Source organism: Arachis hypogaea, chromosome 20 (genome assembly GCF_003086295.3).
Source record: "Arachis hypogaea cultivar Tifrunner chromosome 20, arahy.Tifrunner.gnm2.J5K5, whole genome shotgun sequence".
In the NCBI taxonomy this organism is placed as follows: Eukaryota; Viridiplantae; Streptophyta; class Magnoliopsida; order Fabales; family Fabaceae; genus Arachis; species Arachis hypogaea.
The window spans coordinates 27,070,355-27,086,759 of record NC_092055.1 but is presented as its reverse complement, the minus strand read 5'-3'; the positions used below and the strand labels follow the sequence as shown (position 1 = coordinate 27,086,759).

Here is a 16,405-nt window from a genome sequence, read left to right as displayed (position 1 = left end):
TATACTATAGCTACTGTATATAAGTGTAGCCTTAGGTCTTGTTTGTTTTTTTTTCCTATATATATATATATATCTAATAATTATTAATACAACATAATAGTTAATATGATTACATGTATAAATGAGTTGAATATTACAAAATAAAAATAAATACATAATTATACTAAATAATTTCTTTATATAATAAAAATTATCTCTAACCAAAATATATTTATAATATTGATCCAAAAGTACTAGAATGAAGTAGTTAACTGTAAAAATTCATACATCTCAAACTAAAGTAAGCATAGCCATATCAAAACCATAATATCACTTAGCCAATAAAAGTATCTTCTAATAAAAATTATTAGTCAACCATACATGTAAAGATTCTAAATAACACTCTATCTTAGCCAATAAACCACAATAATAGTCAGCTTAATCTTCATTGTTACCCTGCATAATTATATAAAAAAGTAGTTAAAAAAATATTCATAATGACATTCGTAATTATAAAAATTAAATGGAACACGTAGACATAGTAAACCAAGAAAGCCTATACTAAAAAAAATAACATGGTCACGGCAGAAGAGGTGAATTCAAGGAATTATGTATTATCTTGTTTCATTCAAACCATGAAAATCCTGATATGTCCCTATAGCATTTATCATGCACTAATTAACCAGACTTTCATACTTAAATTAGATATAGGGACAAATTCATATGTACCAAGTGCACAAAAGAACTTTCAAAAGGAATGGGCAATGAAAAAGACTTTCAAAGCCTTGTAATTAGGTTGGGAAATAGTTTCTAGTCTTAGAAGTAATTCTCTAGAAACCCATTGAGGTAAAACAAATAAAGAGAAACATAGAATTTATAGTACAAATATAATAAATTAAATTCCAACTTCAAAACTAACAAATCAAAAGAATTAAAGTATGCATTGTACCTTGCCATGACACAATCAGCGTTTTGACAAAATCTTCTTGGAAGACCTTAAACAAAAACTTTCGCCTTCAATCTTAACCATGAATAACTGTAAAAATTACAGACAAAAAAAATTGTAATTGCCATATGCAACCATTTAACCAGGAATTTAGCACAATCATCATTTAGCAAGAATTAAATTGATATAATCGAACAGATTTGGGACCCAGCAGCAGCTTCAGCAATTAAATCATTCAACAGAACAAGTAATTGTGGATAGAAAGGGAAGCTTCTTCATCAATCATCATAAACAACAAAGCTTTTCACTCAAAATCCTTTCACAATAGACAATAATAACTGAACCAAAAGGTTTAGTGTGATTACTTAAGGGGAAAAAAATTAAAAGTATGTGAGAAGAGAACAAAAAAAAATTCCGCAACCTAAACTCATAGTTACTACAACATCATCCAAGTCTGTCACATCCTCAATCTAATTTCAGATACTATATAATGTCTCATATCAAATTTCAGAACCAGCTCACCAATCAAAAACCATTTACCAAAAGTAAAATTTTTTTACCGGATATAATCAAAATACCAAAATCCACTGGTAGATTCGTTTCATGTTCAACAGGGTATCACAACAAATAATATAAATATTTTGTTTACATGTATTAGTAAATATTATATTTACTTAAAAGAAATTGGGCTTGGGTTTGCACCACTTTGGATGATCCATACACCGATAAATCCACACCTGAAGCCTTCTCCTTCTCAAGCTGCTCCTTTATCCAGAAGTAATCCTTAGACCATCCTACAAAACCAAACAATACACATCATATTACTCTATCTATACACATGCGCGTCGAACTGAACAGACCATGGAATCATGACTATTAAGCAAACTAGAGCCTAAACTGATAAATTATATAAAAGGGAAATAAGGAAGGTATTGCCGAATTAGTAGTAATAATACCTTCAACTTCATAGTTGGAGCCCAGCCAAGTTTCTCTTTAATCAATGTGTGTCCGAGTTACGGCCACGAACACCCTCTGGGCCAGGAATGTGATGTACTGGAATATTCTTGTTCTCAAAGCTAAGAACAATGTCGGCCATCTCATTCATGCTAACCATCTCATCACTTCCAATGTTTACTGGCTCACGGAAGTCCGATTTAGTCAATCTGAAAGCAACAATAATGGAACATAATGTTAAGCCTTATCAAAGAACAATTGAAATTACTCAAGAAATAAACTATAGATACTAATATTTACTTTACAAATACCAAAATTTCAAACCCTATAACTAAATTTACAATTACCTCAACACTCCTTCAACACACTCATCAATGAAGGTGAATGATCGTGTTTGCAATCCATCTCCCCACATCTCAAATCTATCAGTTGAAGTGAGTGCCTTTCGGCAAAAAGCAGCAGGAGCCTTCTCCCTTCTGCCTGGACAACATAACGACAATGCAATTAACATATTAAACAAACCAAAAAATTGAAAATGTCATTGAAATTACCCATTTAAATAACAGAAAACTAAGTTTGAATGCAGTTAAGAGCACATGCCTTTCCATGTTCCAAAAGGGCCATATATGTTATGGAACCTCCCGATGCGGCACTCAATTCCAAAATCCTTGTTGTAGTGCTTGCATAACTCCTCTGTTGCAAGCTTCTCTAGCCCATATGCATCTTGTGGCTAAAATGCATAACAAAATTACACACATTTATACCAAATACCATATAGTGAAAACCCGAACTAACTCAAATCAAACAACTGCAAGAACCAGAAACAAACCTCAGCAGGCCAAGCATCGGACTCCTTCAAGCTCACATTTGTAGTTTCCAACTGTTTGTATTCAGGGTAGATACAAGCACTAGAGGCATAAAAAAACCTGAAGCAGAAAAGCATTTGCAACATTGGTCAAGTATTAGATTGTAACCACTTTCCAAGCAATATATTAGTATCTCCATTTCAAAACATATGTCATTAGTTTCTTCAGTGGACTAATTTATTCAACTAATTTAGTACTAATGTACTAATATATTCGAATCATCCAACGTCTAACCTCTTGATGCCGTTAATCCTCGCGGCCTCAATCATACTGAAGCTAATCATTGTGTTGTTGTACATAATGACAGAGTGGTTGGACTAAATGAAACCCATCCCACCCATATCAGCAGCCAGATTGAATACATGGTCAACATTCTTGGTGACCTTGAGGCAATTATCCATGACCCTAAGATCCACGAGATGGAACTCGTCGCAGAACATGTCCTTGGACATGTGCTCATTCTTCTTCTAGTCAGAAGCAATAATATAGTGTCCCTCGGCCTTGAGGCGCCGCGCTATGTGCGAGGCAATGAAGCCGCCAGCGCCGATGATGGAAATCCTAAGCTTCTCTGATGGCCAGTAAGGCTCCCTCTCAAGATTCTCATAGGTGTATGCACCATAGTCGGTTGTTCCAGTACTTCCCATTCTGCACAAATTGGTTGAAAATTAAATTCAAAACATGAGCAGATAGTAATTCACACGAAACGACTAAGAATTGAATTCCAAAAACAATGCAAATGTTCAGTTTGGGGATGTTGTGAGATAAGGATTCAAAATTTACTCGTAATGTGAAACATGTTCCTCTTTCTAAGGAAGCAAAACAGAGTGAGAATCACAATATATAACACGCTATCACATGAGAGATAAATAACAAAATGCAATAAAATAAGTTGGATGGAATCAAAACTATTCAAGTGTTTATACAGTTTGGATGGAATCAAAACTATGCAGAATTGGCCTCAGATGCCGTGAACAAAACACCAAACAAATTACTCGAATCTAATTAACTAAATACAGTTCAATACAAATGTCACCTGAAAAATAAATAAACATCTTAAAATGTCACCCAAACCAAATACGATTTCAGCTCAAAAATGGTGTATCTGGCTCATGCATCAACTTGGTTACTCTCAAATTTCAACATTCTAATTGAAATACAAGAAATAAACAAGACCATAGTTGTTGTGTTTGTCATTACAGAGCAGAAACCGGTTTCTAAAATGGCATATCTGGCTCATGCATCAACTTGTTGGGAATTTTTCTTGTAGTGCCAGGTGATTCACACATTATTTAAGGGATCAGACTTTCACAGCCATATTTTATTTTATTTGAGTTCATCAAGAATCCAACAAATTTAGCTTGAGACCTAATAATAGGAATTGAAACTACACAATACTTGAAACTATTAATTAGTAGAATTGAAAGAAAAAGAAAACTAATAATAAGCAACAAACATAATAAGCAACTCATCTTGGTATTCCTGCGCAGCAACTAATCATGGCCAAACTCACCTGTGTTAATGGAATAAAACCCCTAAATTCACGAGTTCTCGTGCGCTGCAACAATAGCATGCATGTTCATCAATTCACGATGTCACAGATTATTGTACCAAAACCCCCAAATTGAAACCTAAAATCAGAACCCTAACCTCGCGAATGAAGAAAGCTTTCAGTTGAGCGCAGAGTCTTCGTGATGTGACCGCGCAGCGAAGAGAAGCGACGATGAAGATGAGTGGGGAAGATGAGTGAGCGCAGAGTCTTCTTGGAGTGGTGAGTGGTGATGGCAAACACTTTTCTCTGATTTGGGGGTGATGACGGTGGTGAGGGCGACGCAGCGACGATGGTGAGGGCGGCGCAGCGACGGTCAGTAGTGCAGCAATGTGGAGAGTGGTGAGTGCGGGTGAGTGGTGCGTGGGGGGCGACGACGATCAATGGCGAGAGTGAGAGGGTCAATGACGAGAGCGAGAGTGAGAGGGTCAATGGCGAGAGTGAAGAGAGTGAGTGGGGGGCGACGATGATGAGCTTTGGAGCGAGGCAGGGTTTCTTCCTTGCAACGGTGCAGTGAGGGTTTCTGAAAGGGGACGATGAAGATGGTTTGGACGGAGGTGAATGAGATTTAATTTGGAGGGAATAATAATAATGGATAAAAATTTTACTTAGTGTATGAGTTTGCTTGTGGAGGAAATAACAAAAATTTTACTAAGTGTGACTTTGCTTTCATGGAAAAGAGGAAAAAAATTTACTAAGTGTCAAATTTGTTGCTCTAGATACATTAGGCATCACTTTTAAAACGCACCCAAAACTTAATAAATAGGCTACTCTCTAAAAGCGTCTCCTTTGATACAAAAAGTGAACCTATAGATATCAACCTACGGCTACATTTTATAAGTGATTTCTAAAATACCTAAGGCTACACTTTTTAAATGATGCCACAATTGTGTATCCTTTTTTCATATAAAAAGGCAACACGGAGAAAAGCGTAGCCTATTCATAGAATAGGCTACGCTTTTCAAATGTAACTTAAAAAAAGTGTGGCTGAATGGGTATTTTTCTTGTAGTGTATGAAGATGATGCGGAGGTAGATTTCTCTCAACCTCCAATCTATGACTCAAGTGATGAGGAAGACATAGAAGACTTTGACCAGGACGCAGATATAATTGAAGATCTTTGCAAAGAAGTGGAGGAATTCACAGAAGAGCACAAGGAAATGGAACTAGCAGAACCACCAAAAACACCTATCCCAAGGCCATTACCACCTAATACAAGCTTCAAGTGGGTATAATCCTTAACTTATAACTTTACTTATTCACTTGAATATGGTTTGCTTGAAACAGATGGCTAGCTTAGAGCTCTCTGCGGCTTTAAGAGTAAGAGGGAAATGGCTCGTACTCAGAGCTGGTGCACAAGGTTCAATAAGGTTCCACGCTTCACCTCGAAATACACGGATTGGTATCAGGCTCAATTACATGGATCACGGAAAACGTTTGGTCACCACGGTGAGATTCTACTTTTTAAACCGCCCGAATGGAAACATGTAGATCAAGACGGAGGCGGATTTAAAAGCAAGGCTTGGAATCCTGGAGTTTATTCTGACATTTGTCATCCCGGGAGCCTAACAATACATTTAAAGCTGTTCGGAAGCTTTGCATGCCTAGTTTGGGACCCCGGAGGCTATTGGCATTCCAAGCACTGGTGGAGATTTTTAGACGAATTTAAACATAAGCCGCCATAACAGGATACTCCTCCAATGTCCAACTTAAGGACTTTAACTAAAAGTGCTAGGTGGGAGACAACCCACCATGGTATGGTCGCTTCTTTTTCAATTTATTTCTTGTTAATTGCTTTCATTTTTTCTTTTTCATTTTAATTTATTAAACCTGGAATCAAGCATAGCATTCATGTTAATCATTGCATTCTGCATTTTTCATGCATATACAAAAAAAAAGGGTGCACGACGCGACCGCATACCCCGTGCGATCGCGTCATATTGTGAAAAACACCACCCGCGCGATCGCGTGACCCACGCGGCCGCATGATGTATATATCAGCATAAGGATCCAATGAACAGAAAGTTAGGCTGGAATCGTGCGGCCCTTGTGCGTTTCGCACAAATTGGCCCACGCGATCGCATGCCCCATGCAATCGCGTCACTGGCACAATATCAATCCTACGCGACCGCGTGAGTGACGCGATCGCGTCGCATGGATTGCACATCACCCCAAAAGGAGACAGAGAGTTGCGCTAAAATGGCGCTGGAGTCGTCCGTTTAGCACGAATTCCAGCGACGCGATCGCGCGACCCACGCGATCGCGTCACCCTTCTTTCCCCCCTCTCATGCAATCGTGCGCCCCACGCGATCGCGTCACTCCCATTTTCACCCCAACCACGCGACCGCGTGCCCCACGCAGCCGCGTGGATTCGAAAATATAACCCCCCCAGCCACGCGATATCAGTCGCGCAGCCCCCACCCCCAACCCTCTTCTCCCTCCCTGCTCCTTCTTCCTCCTTCTTCCTCCAGCACCACCCAGCCGCCACCGCGCCACCACCCAGACGCCGCTGCCGTCCAGACACCGCCGCCGCAACCCCCTCCCCTCCCTTCTTCTCCCTTCTTCCTCTCTCCTCTCCTCTCCACCACTGCCCTCCGCGACCACCGCCCACCACCGCCGGCCATCCAGCCGTGCCCCCCTCTCCGCCACCCACCCGCAAACCCCCTCCTTCTTCTATCACTAACCCTAAACCCTCTCTTCGCCACTGCCCCCCTCAGCCGCCACCGCGACGGACGCCGCCGCAGCCACCTTCTTCCCTGTTCCACCCCTCATGCCTACTAGATTCCGCAAAACACAACCCCCTTTTTATCCGTTCGTCGTTTTTCTGTATTTTTTTTTCGTTTCTATTCATAATTAGGATAGCTAGATATGCATGCTGTAGTGGATTTTTAGTTTGTTAGGTAGCTTAGGCTGTGGTTAGTGGATCTAGGTCTGTTTACTTGCATTGTTCCTGCTTATATTTTATCATAACTGCAATTCTGCTGTTCTTGTGACCTCGTTCATATGCTGTGATTTCTTGCAATTGCTGCTTGTTACTCTAAATTTTCCTATTTCTATTCATTACTGGTAACTGCAGCAAGTTTTTAATTCATATGAACTGCTATGACTGCTGTTTATTTTCTGGGACAATCCAATTTTAGCCGGAATGCTGCCCAAATTTTTTGTAAATTGTTTTCATTCATGTGTTGTTTGGCATTTCTGAACTCTGTTTTACTCTGCTTTACCCAAACCATTTCATGAATGCTATGGAAGACGTTCTTATCCTCTTTGATTTCCTGGTTCATAAACTGCATTTGTGATTCACTGATTCCAATTTTTGCTTTCTTTATTTCTATTCGAATCAGCATCACCCTGTTTTCCTTGTTCGATTATGAGTACTTCTATTCTTACCTGTGAATCCTTGTTATATGGAATTTTTCTATGCCACTTACTTTAACCCGCACTTTACTAACTCACTAATTTTAATTTACTAATTTCTTTTTCAAATTCTAACCATACTAACCCTTTTAATCTCTTTTCTGCTTATTTTCACTTTCCTCTAACTTTCTCACCATGGCATATTGATTATTTTTCCATTTAACATAAATTCAATCACATTTCATTTACTCATTTTTCTTATTCTATTTCTCCCTTGCCGCTTTGAGTTTCCTTTGTTTAATTGCCTATTTGCTTTCCTATTTTATCCATATCCTGGTTTTCTGTTTTTCAGGATGTCTGCCTCACAAAGGAAAGGAAAAGGCAAGGCTATTGGCAAGCGCAAGAGAGGAGATTCTTCCCAGTCCATCTTTGCTCTAATGCATGATTCTTTATGGCGGGAGAAGAACTTCACACAGCAGGAAAAAGCTGACCAGTTGCTCCCTGCGCATGATCCTATAAAATTTGCAAACCGGTACTGTGAGCTGAAGTACCCGGCTTTTGCAAACTCCAGAAATCTATATCTGGAACAAACTCTGAAGATTCCAGAAGCACTCCAGTAGTACACCACTGAGCAAATCAAGCAAAGGGGCTGGTTCTTTCTGGAGAGAACACTGATAGAGGTCAACGCATCTTGGGTCCGGGAATTCTAATGCAACTACTATCTCACTACCCTAGATGCAGTGAACCTGAGAGGAAAACAAATTCTGGTCACTGAGGAGGCCTTAGAGAACATTCTCTGGCTCCCAGCCAAGTCTGATCAGCCTGATGGTTATTCAAAGGCTGAGGAGGACATGCGTCAGATGTAGTTTGATTGGGATGCCGTGAAGGCACGAATAGCTCTCGACCCGACTGTTCCTTGGGAGATGGGTCAGGACACTACCATGCCTAGAGGGATCAAGAGAGCATACTTAAACGATGAGGCTCGGTTATGGCATCAGATCTTGAGTAATTATGTTATGCCGAGTACTCATGAGACGGAGATCCCGGCTGCTATGATCACCCTCCTTTGGTGTGTGCTGGAGGGTAAGGACCTTTATCTGCCATGTTTCATTCGGCACTATATGGCCAGGGTCCACGTCCGAGGCACCCTCCCTTTTCCATATCTGGTTACACAGCTTGGCCGTCGAGCTGACGTGCCATGGGAGGATGTCGATGAGAGACCACCAGCGGCGAATTGCAGGAAGATCATTCCGCACAGCCGGAACTTCTTAGCCTTGGGCCACAGACCACCACCATTCACTGCCACTGATGCAACAGCTCCATCGTCTGCTGGACCCTCTTCCTCCACTGTTGCACCACCTACCCCTGCTACCACCACTGCACCTCCACCTGCCACAGAGCCCGTCTATCATCTGGTGCACCGCTTGTTCCGACGACTTGACTAGATGGAGCGTCGCAACAAGCGGCGCTATGAGCACCTAAAGCTGATGATACAATCTGGTGACATCCCCTCCAAGCCTGACACACCGTTCGAGGCATCTGAGGAGGAGCCGGATGTGCCCGAGGCAGAGACCCATCCCCAGGGAGAGGCAGCGCCGGCCGCACCACAAGCAGCGGTCCCACATCAGATTGAGGCTGTAGATCTTGAGATCCTGATCCAGTCAGCCCCGCCTCTACAGCAGCCAGACTCCCAGCCCACCACCACTGAGACTCCAGCTACCATCCCTACCAGTGATGACAACCCTTCACACCCGGCTTGATTGAGCATCGGGGACGATGCTTCCTTTTAAGTGTGGGGAGGTCGCCATCTCTGGCGTTTATTTTGGTGAACCACTACATCTTTTTGCTTTTATTTTGGATATTTTTCTGTATTTTTCTTTTTATTGTTATTTTCTGAGTACTTATACATTGCTTTTATGTATTTTTACTATTTTCTGCATTTTGCACCTTTAGTTCATATTTTAGCCATTTAGTTTATTTTAGTTATTTAGTTTAGTTTGCAATTCTGATTTATTAGTGGATTAATTAGTATAGTTTACCCTTTTTAGCATAAGATAGTATATTTTAAATTGAAAAATATAAAAAGGAAGTAAGCTAGGAAATTGAACATATCAGATTTAAATCCATAAACCTTGTATATAGCATTACATGATGTAGTTAAGCTGACAACATTTCATCAAGGAGGAACATTAAAACTTTAAAAGCTACCCTAAATAATTTTTTTATGAGAATAATGGGAATTTTTAACTAAACCTGCATACAATATATAACTGATATATGATGCTTGAGTTAGAGAACACACAGCCTGTGAGTCTTGAGCTTGATTGTATGGTTGCATTCTAACCATAATTTCATTTCTGTGTGTTTTATTTCTTTTTATTCTGATGTTCTTTCCTTTGCTTTAATCTATATGTCCAATTATAGAATATAGAATAGATACATACCAAGAGAATGATTGAGGCCATCATTTGATTTCAGCTCACTTACCCCAAATTAGCCTACCTTTTACATCACCCTTGTTAGTCCCCTTGAGCCTTTTAAAACCCCTTTATTCTATTTAGCCAAATTACTAGCCTTAAGCAGAAAAACAAAAGAAAATCCCAAGTGAATCCTTGGTTAGCTTAAGATAGAAAATCATGAATAGAGTTAAATGTGGGAAACCTTTTGGGAACATGGATGATAGAAACAAAAGGGTAGAGAAGTTAAAAGAAATAAAATAAATTTGGGAAGCATGCTCATGAGAAAATCAAAGTAATTTAATTGCCATGTGCCTTGAAAAAAAAAATTCCAGCATTTAATAAAAGGGGATACAAAAGAAATTCCCCAATGCAAAATAAAAGCAATGCACATGGAATAAAAAAAATAATAAAATAAAAAGTGAAACATGAGCATGTAACAATAAGTGGGATAATATGGAAAAATAGGTAAAGAGATTTTTGTTTTACTAAATATGTATGTTAGGTGAGATCTTAGTCTAATTAAGGATTCACTTATTAGCTCACTTGACCCTATACATAAATCCTTACCTTTACCTTGGCCCCATTACAACCTCAATTAAAGACCTCATGACTTTTTGGTATGACTATATTCTATAATTGTTGATTGGTTAGATGAAGAACAAAGCTATAGAAAGCAAGAATAAAAAGAAAAATAGAGTGAATAAACCCAATAAACACTGAGTGATTAGAGAGTAAACACAAAATCCAGTGAGGGTTCAATAACTCATCAACATATATCTGTACTTAATTTACTAATTGTTTTGCAAGTTTGTACAATGTTTTCTTTTCCATCTCATTTGCTAAAATGCTTTATTATTTAAGGGTTGGCTATATAAATATACATGACTCCTTGAGAATGTGAATTAACTTGGCTACATGTAAGCTTTATATATGAGTGAATAAATTAGAATTGCATGATGCATCATTCATTTAGGTAGTTGCATTTAAATTAGGTTGCATTGCATGACATTCCATCACTTTAACCTTAATTATTTACCTTGGGTTTAGCATGAGGACATGCTAGTATTTAAGTGCGGGGAGGTTGATAAACCCATATTTCATGAGTTCTTTTGTGTTTAATTTGAGTGATTTATACAATCCTTCACCTACTTATTCACATTAATTGCACGGTTTTACTTTCCCTTCCTTATTATGTCATATTGTGAAAAATATGTTTCCTAAGCTTTAAAAATTAATTATTTTAATTACCTTTATTTCCATTCGATGCCGTGATTAGTGTGTTGAGTAGTTTCAGATTTTCTAAGGCAGAATGACTTAAAGGATGGAAAAGGAAACATACAAAATAGGAAGGAGAAGGCAAAACGGAGCTTTAAGGAAACTGGTATCCACGCGACCGCATGGACGAAGCGATCGCGTGCCAAGCACGAATCAGCAGCGACGCGGCCGCATGACTGACACGACCGCGCGCCTTAAGCAGAACGCACACGACACAGTCGCATGACTGACGCGACCGCATGGCAAGGAAAAGCTCAAAATGACGCGACCGCGTGACCCACGCGGACGCGTGACAGAGGCCACGTATCAGAATTTACAGAAAACGCCCCCAGCGATTTTTGAAGCCCTTTTTGGCCCAGATCCAAGTGCAGACAGCATAGACCAGAGGTTATAAAGTGTGGGAATGCACCCATTCAAAAGAGAGCTCGCATATTTTATTTTTCAATGATTTAGATTTAGTTGAGAGGGAGATCTTCTCCTCTCTCTCTTTTAGGATTAGGATTTAGATTTCTTCTTGCTTTAAGAGTGACTCTCAATCCAGGTTTTACGTTTCTTTGCTTTAGCTTCCTTTTTACTTTTATTTATTCCAGCACTTGAATTGATCGGTGAATTTATGAATTTCTTCCATGTTGTAGACCATTATTTGAATTAATGATAATTGAGGTATTTTCAGTTTATGATTGTTCTCTTTGATTTAAGTTACCATTGCTTCCCATCTAAGGACATTTTTTACTATTCTAGTAATTTTACTTTTTCCCCTTTTGGTCCTGGTTAAGAATTCAATAACTCAACAGTTATTAAACTCAACATAATTGATAATCGTTATCTTGCTAATTGAGCTGAACTTAATTAATCCCAACCTTTTCTTAGGAAATAAATAGGATTCAAAGGTCAATTTAATTAGTCCATTGACTTTCCTTTGCCCTAGTACAGATTGATCAAGTGGAGTTTAGATTCAACTTTCATTATAGTTGAGAGAGATAACTACGTTGGACCTCCAACTTCTCTTACCTTGCCAAAAGTCTGCTTTACAGTATTTATTTATTTTAATTGCCATTTACTTTACTTGTCATTCAATTTACTTGCTTCTCATCTTCTAAACCCCGATTACAACCTTTATAGCCAATAATAAGAACATACTTCCTCGCAGTTCCTTGAGAAGACGACCTGAGGTTTGAATACTCGGTTAACAATTTTTAAAGGGGTTTGTTACTTGTGACACCCAAACGTTTGTACGAAGGGATTTTTGTCAGTTTAGAGACTATATCTACAACGCAACTGTTTCTATGAATCTCTTTACTGGTAAAAATCCTAACGTCAGACCCTTACTCACGTAAGGTATTACTTGGACGACCCAGTGCACTTGCTGGTCAGCTGCACGGAGTTGTGTGAAAAGTGTGCGATCACGATTTCGTGTACCATAAGCCCTGATAAAACTGTTTCTAAAATTCTACTTAAATATGAACGATTGGGTGTTTATTGTAACTTTTTGTTGTTTTCTTGGTCATGAGACACGAAATTGCAGTGGATATCTTGATAATTCTGGACAAAATCAGAAACTAGAGCTGAAATAGAGGAGTGATTTAAAAGCTCTAAGCGTGGGGTGGAGGCTAGCTAGAAGACTCAAAAGAAAACAACAACCCAAACTTTAAAAGGAGGAATGGAAGTTCAAAATAGTTTGGTAAAAGACCTACCCCAGTGAGTCTATTAAATAGCTTTGTAAACCTTTCAATCACTGGTAAAAATAAGGTCTAGGGATCAGATGTAATAGCAAAGGATGATGGTACACGAATTCCCACACTTCGTATAATTGTACCAGCAAGTGCATTGGGTCATCCAAGTAATACCTGAGTGAGTCAAGGTCGATCCCACGAGGATTGTGGTTTGAAGCAAGCTATGGTTATCTTGCAGGTCTTAGTCAGATGGATAGAAGAGTTGGTTTGATTTGGAAGATGGAATTAGGTTGATATGTTTACAATGATAATCTTTGATCTTAGATGGTTAAGGCTTGGAGTTGCTTTGTCCTTCTGGATTAACTCTGGTCTTACTGTCTTCTTTAATTGTGAATATTTCCTTCAATGGCAGGTTATATGTGATTGACGCTGGTTTGAGCAGCCGCCAATACTCCTCCAAATCTGAACACCAGGGTTAGTGCGCATCCAGTCTGATTGAGAGTGAAGCTCCTGCAGTTCATTCTCCTTAATGATCCTACTCAAAATGTCATAGACAAGGTCGAATCTTCCGGATCAGAGAATGCTGCACCTTTGGGTTCTAGCCTCTACCACAGAGACCTTAATCTCCCCATACCTTGGCAGAACTGGTGTCTCGAAAAGTCCCCAACGAAGTCGTTGATTAACCGTCTGAGAGATGTATAATTAAGCTGGCGGTTCGATGCTTTCCATTCACGTATTCACACGAACCCAAGTTGACACGGGTGGTTGTCAGGCACGCGGTCTTAGTATGATGAACGGAGCTTATTGTCACGGATCATCCCATTCACCATGTTGAAGAACAAATATACATCTTAGAATTGAATTAAACACGGATTGAAGAGAAATAGTAATACTTTTATTAATTCATAAAACTCAGCAGGGCTCCTCCCTTCAACCTAGGAGGTTTATAAACTTATACTAATAGGAAATACAATGATAGAATTCGAAATATGCTAGAAGAGATGGAAGAAGATCCTAAACAAGTGTGATCTTCTCCCTTAAATACTAAACTAATGACTAGTAAGGGTAAAACAGTCTTTTTAATGCTAAAATCTACTTCTGGAGCTCACTTGGTGAGTATTTGGGCTGAGCTTTGATGAGATCCATGTGCTAGGAGGCCTCTAGGGCATTGAACACTGGCTAGGAGATTCTCTTTGGGCATTTGGAAGCTGGTCTCTTCTCCTTAGGTGCTGGACGCCTAAAAGGGGGCAGGAGGCTGGGTTGGACGCCAGTTTTGAGCCTTCTAATCTGAAGCAAAGTATAGACTATTATACATTGCTGGAAAGCTCTGAAAGTCAGATTTCTATAGCCATTGAGAACACTCCATTTGGACTTTTGTAGCTCCAGAAAATCTCTTCCGAGTATAAGGAGGTCAGATCCGGATAGCATCTGCAGAGCTTTCTCTGTCTCTGAATCAGACTTTTGCTCCAGCTCCTCAATTTCATCCAGCAAATACCTGAAATTGCATAAAAATACAAAAACTCAAAGTAGAATCCAAAAATGTAAATGTAACACTAAATCCTATGAAAAATTAATAAAAATTAAACAAAACATGCTAAAAACTATATGAAAATGATGTCAAAAAGCGTATAAAATATTCGCTCATCAGATGACCTAACTCTAAATGCTATGGGAGGGTCTACATATAGGAGGGTAGAACTATCCTAGTTGTCAAAGGGATGGTCACCAACAATAATAAGTTGTACCAAGACATAAATAGAAAGGTGAATGAAATAGAATTAAGGTATTTTCAGGTGGGTGCTTCATATGTTATTGCTGGAAACAAAAAGAAGAAACAGAAACTCAAACATCTAGCAAAGAACTCATATATTAGAGTAGGAAGCAGTAGCATTATTGGAGTTAAAAGGAAGACTGGAGAAGAGGAGAGGGAGGCGCTGTTGGGTAATTAAGGTGAAGCAGAGGTGGTAAATGCTGAATAGAAAAAGGGTGCCAACCCCAAAAAGGAACCCACAGTCCCATGAGAATCCTAATGTAGAACTGCCAGAGTTTAAAAAAATCCCTAGGAGTTCAAACATAAAAGGGATCTAGAGATCCCACTCCCCTGAGGTGATGTTTCTATGTAAAACCAAACATCAAACCTTGTTTGTGGAGGGATGGTTGGGGAATTATGGTTTTAAGAATTTTGCCTGTGTCAATCCTATGGGATTAGTAGGAGAATTAGTGTTGGCTTAGAAGGAAAGGGTTAAAGTGGAAGTAAAAGGTAAAACAGATTTTTACATCTACTTTACAGTAAAAGAATCGGAGAAGCAGGCAATTTGGATTGTACTGGGTATTCATTTTCACAGTTTCGACCAGGTTCAATCTCATCAATATGAGGAGATAATTCAGATTATTCCACCGTTGGGAGATAGGTACATGATTATTGGAGACTACAATGTTATCATGGTTAATCATAAAACAGAGGAAGGAAGAGCAAAAGCATCACAATCAATTAAGAATTTTGTCAACTTTCACAATGAATGTAACTTGATTGATATGGGTTTTATTGGTGAAAAATTCACATGGTGGAATAGATTCTCTCAAGAGAGATAAATTAGAGAAAAGTTGGACTGTGCTCTTATTTCTTCTCTCTACTAAATCTGCACATGCAAAGAGTAAGAAGAGATTCAGGTTTCAAGAAAGGTGGTGCAGAGAGTGAGTAGTAGATAGAATTATCAAAGATACTCGGGAAATGGTAACCAAAGGTATAATTATGTTCTAATTATTTTAGAAATTAAAAGAAAAAACAGATGAGATATTCTCTTGGCAAGCGTCAGGTGCTGAAAATGCCCGAAAGGCCATTGGAAAGAATTGAAAACATGTTGGAGGTTCTGAAAAGCACACTGGGGATAGCTAACAAAGAAGAGATACTAATGCTGGAGGAAGAGTTAACAAATGCGTACCTTCAAGAGGAACGCTATTGGAAGGAAAAATTCTGAGTACAGTGGTTAAATTGGGTGACCAAAAACACTCGATTCTTCCACTCCAAAAATCAGCAGCAGAATAGAAAGAACAAAATCTGGTAGCTTTAAGATGAAGATGGGCATTGGTGTGCAACACCTGAAACTATTGAAGAGAGGGCTAGAAGGTATTTTGAGGAATTAGTTACCACTGTTTAGCCCCAAGACCCCTCCATAATGTTGGAAGGCCTCAGAAGGAAACTTTCAGCCTCTACAAACAAAAACCTGACTCGATCGATTAGTGAGGAGAAAATCAAACGCGCAGTATGTTCAGTTAACCCAGAGACAGCCCTAGGGAGGATGGATTTAAAAGTAGATTTTTTAGAATTATTGAAACATAGTTAAGCAAGAT

The 16,405-nt window shown here is 39.0% G+C and overlaps 1 pseudogene; it reads right to left on the bottom strand.

Moving 5' to 3' along the window:
- Positions 1–1,579: 1,579 nt before the first annotated feature.
- On the bottom strand, positions 1,580–3,389 carry LOC112785661 (GDP-mannose 3,5-epimerase-like; annotated as a pseudogene).
- Positions 3,390–16,405: the final 13,016 nt, after the last annotated feature.